The 4,789-nt window shown below is 45.1% G+C and overlaps 1 pseudogene; it reads right to left on the minus strand.

Annotated features, from left to right (window-relative positions):
* Positions 1-1,778: 1,778 nt before the first annotated feature.
* LOC129088361 (glyceraldehyde-3-phosphate dehydrogenase-like) lies at positions 1,779-2,681 on the minus strand (annotated as a pseudogene).
* Between the last annotated feature and the right edge of the window lie 2,108 nt (positions 2,682-4,789).

Here is a 4,789-nt window from a genome sequence, read left to right on the forward strand (position 1 = left end):
CCAAGCCCAGACCAAAGGCCTCTGGACGATTGTCACCAGCATGCTCTCCTCCCCATCATAGCCTGGAGTGGCAACTACAGGTTTACCTTCTTTTCTATTCTTGCTGGAATTGGTGAACCTTGTATCCATCCCAGTCTCCTAAGAACAAGCAACTTTGAGTTCTTGCCATAGCTGCTGTGAACCTCAATCCACAATTCAGGTGGACAAGAAATAAAGCTTTCTTTCCTAGAACTTCACTCTGAGCACAGGCCTCTGACCTCTAACTGGTTAAGCTCTTTAGATTCTCTAACTGCAGTTTTTTCTGCACACACTGTGCTCCTTGGCAGCACACACACACACACACTGAGTATCACACAGGTCTTGGGGGTTAAGCAAAGCCAAAGTGAGGGAGTGGATGATCCTGGCTCTGGGTCCTCAGTCACATTCTTGGCCAAGAGATATGCTGGCCCTGCCTTGTCTCCAGGGTCCTCTGCTGTTTTTTTGCCATTATGGGGCCCTGGGAATCTTTGTGAGGCTGTCCCAGTGGCTGAATGGGCCACCTTCCACAGATTTCTAGATTCCAGGCAGTATTCCTAAATCAGCTCCCTTCTTGAATGGAGGAAAGGAGAAAGGAAAATACAGGAAGAACCAACAGTGTGGATTAACACCCTCCACATAATACAGGCCCAGCAGCCAGCTCTCCCTTTTACTCTAACTGTTTCTGCATGGAAGATTATGGGCACCTACTTTTTCAAGAGGAATAATAAAATGATAAGGGGAAAGTAATATTATCTAATATCTATAGAGTACAATCTGAACCTGGCATTACCTGATTTAATTAGCACAACTGCCATTTGAACTAGGTAGTATTATTATTTCCATTTTACAGATGAGAAAACTGAGGCTCAGTGAGATAAGAAACTTGCTCAAGGTCACACAGCAAAGAGTGGAAAAGCCAGGTTTTGAATCTCAGTCTTCCTGACAGTAGAGTTTAAATATTTATTTATAAGCAGTGTTGAACTGCATTTTAAATGTTTAAAAAAAAAAAAAAGCCAGGCCTGTAAGCCTAGAGTGGCATTTCAAACTTCTATTTTTATGGCATTTGTGCTATGGTCTGACCTTTCTCTCAGTGGGACTATAAAACAGCACCCAGCAGTTACTCAAGCTGCTAGGCCCATATTTTGAGTTCAGTAAATATTTGTAGACTGATTGATTGTACATCTCACAGGCAATTTTGCATTTTCATATATTTTCCTGTCTGGCTCAGATGTGGCAGAAAAAGTAAGAGGTTGCTGGTAGAATCGACTTCTCTAAAAAAATAAGAAAAACCCTTCTAGTTCTGCTTTTAAAAAATTACCTGCTGACACCTCTTCAACTCCAACTTTTTCTTGGCTTCCCAGTTCCCAGCCAAACTCATTCAGGATGGGATGTTCTGCAGGATTTGGCAAGACAGTCACACCTGGCTTTCACGTGCTGGCTCTGACACTTGCTGTTTGTGTGATGTGGGCTGGCCACGTACCTCTCTGAGTCTCCACAAAATATTCATGAAATGAGAGGAGATATTGTATATAGTAAGCACTCAATGTCTATTTCTGCTCTTTTCGGGGGGGGGGCTGGGTACAATGACTTTATTGATGGTGCATGATAAGGTAGGGCTCCCTAGGCCCCTCCCCTCTTCAGGGGGTCTAGGATGGAAACTGGAGATTCTCACTGTGTTGGGGGATCAATGTGGGGCAAGGACTCCCCCAGCAACTGAGGCTTTCTCTTCTTCTTGCAGGAGCTGGTGGTCCAGGGGGCTCTTACTCCTTGGAGGCCATGTGGACCATAAGGTCCACCACCCTGTTGCCATAACCAAATTTATTGTCATACTAGGAAATGAACTTGACAAAGTGGTCATCGAGGGCAATGCCAGCCCCAGCATCAAAAGTGGAGGAGTAGGTGTCACTGTTAAAGTCATGGGAGACAACCTGGTTCTTATTGTAGCCCAGCACGCCTTTGAGGGGGCCCTCTGAGACCTGCTTCACTACCTTCTTGATGTCATCATATTTGGCAGCTTTCTCCAGGCGGCAGGTCGGATCCACAACTGACACATTAGGGGTGGGGCCAAAGGAGGCCATGCCAGTGAGCTTCCTTCCTATTCAGCTCAGGGATGACCTTGTCCACAGCCTTAGCAGCGCCAGTAGAAGCAGGGATGATGTTCTGGGCAGCTCCTTGACCATCTCAGCACAGCTTCCCAGAGGGGCCTTCCACAGTCTTCTGGGGTGGCAGTGATGGCATAGACCGTGGTTGTGAGTCCTTCCACGATGCCAAAGTTGTCATGGATGACCTTGGCCAGGGAGGTCAAATAGCTGGTGGTACAGGAAGCATTGCTGACAAGCTTCATGGAGTTGTCATGCTTGCCTTGGTTCACACCCATCACAAACATGGGGAAACCCGCACAAGGGGCAGAGATGATGACCCTCTTGGCTCCACCCTTCAAGTGAGCCCCAGTTTTTTCCATGGTAGTTGAAGACACCAGTGGACTCCACAACATATTCAGCACTAGCATCACCCCATTCACTGTTGGCAGAGTCTCACTCCTGGAAGATGGAGATGGACTTTCCATTGATGACAAGCTTCCTGTTCTCAGCCTTAACTGTACCTTTGAACTTGCCATGAGTAGAGTCATACTGGAACATACAGACCATGTAGTTGAAGTCAATGAAAAGATCATCGATGGCGACAGCATCCACTTTGCCAGAGTAAAAAGCAGCCCTGGTGACCAGGAGCCCAATACGGCCAAATCCGTTCACTCTGATCTTCACCGTAGTGTCTCAGGGTGGAGGCTGGCACTGCGCAGGGAGACACAGCTGTCTGTCGAACAGAAGGAGCAGAGAGACTCTGCTGTTTTAATTAAGTCAATCTCATCAGAGTATTCTATCAGTTTGAACTTTAAACTTAAGGTCCTTCTGAAAACTCTTTAAGTAAAGGATGCCATCCCTTTGGATGTATTTAAGAATTCATGTTTACCGATTGCTCAAAGATAATGTATCCATAGAATGTTTTCAGTTGCAGGGAAGAGAAAATGCTGACCCAAACTGGCATGAATAAGAAAAAACATTATCCAAAGGTGTGAGGGTTGATTGGTGGTGGTAAGGACCCAGGTTTTCCAGCTCTTTCTCAGCCTCCTTTTGAGGAGTCTATATCTACTCACAATCACAGGTTAACTGGAGCAGCAGGTAAGGGCATCATGTCTAGACATAGCATTTTATTCCTGTGTCCCCTTCTTAAGAGCCAGGAAACCTTTCCCAGGAACCCTTTGTCAGATATATTCTCCCGTTTCAATGGGGAGAACTAGGCTAGGGATGACTGGCCACTTCCCAGGTCATGTGGGGGAGAATGGCTCCTTGAATGAATCCAGGTTCCATTAACCAAGAAAAGTGGGGGAGGGTTGTTTTGATGACCTCCTCTTCACCCTGTTAGTGAGGAATGCAAACCCACCCTAGGGTAATGGAGATGACCAAACACAAGATGTTTGACGCTAGACAGATAAGATCGACAGTTGTAGTTTATTAGTCATCTATATTCACAGATTGGAGGAGAAATACACCATGAACCACACAGAACAACATGGGAAGAATGTTTGTTGCACCAAGAGGGTGAGGTGCCCTTTAGATCCTGCAGGAGGATGTGATTGGCTTGGAGTAATTCTGTGGGCTGGCAGGAAAAAGTCCACTTTTCAGGGATAAGCAGGAACTGCGCCTGGTCCCTGTGACGAGAAGCGTTGTTTGGCTAGGGGATCTTGTTCACAGGAGCAGAATGACAGGGATTTGTGGTCAGACTCTCTGAAAGCCTCTGATTTTATCAGGTCTCAAGACAGCACATAATACTGAAATTTAATTTTAGGTCTTACACTACAGGGATGGATGTGGGATGTATACATACAGCAGGTGGCCGTCCATTTGAGCAACCATCCCTTCCTGACTAACATTATCCATCCACCATCCTCTATACCTTCCACAAGAGAGTGAGGCAGCCCAAACATTCTGACTGCATTTCCGGTGCTTTTCACGATGTCCAGCTCACACTTGTTGGTGAGTGGTCAACACTTGGATCAGCCTTTCTGGCCCTGTCACCAGCTCTTTACCCTTTTCAACTCTCTGCTAGTCAATAGGATCAACTCATTCACCCTGAAACATGCTATTTTCTGTTCTCCTTCTGCTGTTGCTCGAACCAGCCTCACTGCTTCTCTGCCTGTCTAAATTTCACCCTCCCTTGCGTGTCATCCAAACATACCTTTTCTCCCTTCCCCGAATTCTGGTTCTTCTTGACAGCCCAGAACCTTTGGGCAACTGCTGCCTATGAGCACATCAAAAAACCACATAACCTGTGTGTCACTGTGTTTAAATCATTAAATGACATTAAAATGGAATTCCTTTTTGTATTTACATCATAAATACAAAAAGCAGTTTGACTAGAATCTCTCAATGAACATTGATGTAGCATCTGGACATAGAAGGTACTCCATAAAAAAGTGTTGAAATGGTCAATAAAACACCTGAATGGCCTTAAAATTCAGAATATTATATTTAAAAGGCTACATATTGGTTGAAATGCAGAGAATTTCAGGGCTCACAGAAATTATTTTTCTTAATTTTTAAAATTTATGGATTGATTTTCAAGAGGAAGGGAGAAAGAGAGAAAGGGAGAGAGAGAGAGAGAAGCATCAATTTGTTGTTCCACTTATTTGTTAATTCATTGCTTGTCTCTTGTACGTGCCCTGACTGGGGATCAAACCCATGACTGGTGTATTGGGATGATACTCTAACCA

This window comes from Pteronotus mesoamericanus, unplaced genomic scaffold (assembly GCF_021234165.1).
Source record: "Pteronotus mesoamericanus isolate MK-2021 breed Mesoamerican mustached bat unplaced genomic scaffold, CSHL_Meso_final scaffold_54, whole genome shotgun sequence".
Classification (NCBI taxonomy): Eukaryota; Metazoa; Chordata; class Mammalia; order Chiroptera; family Mormoopidae; genus Pteronotus; species Pteronotus mesoamericanus.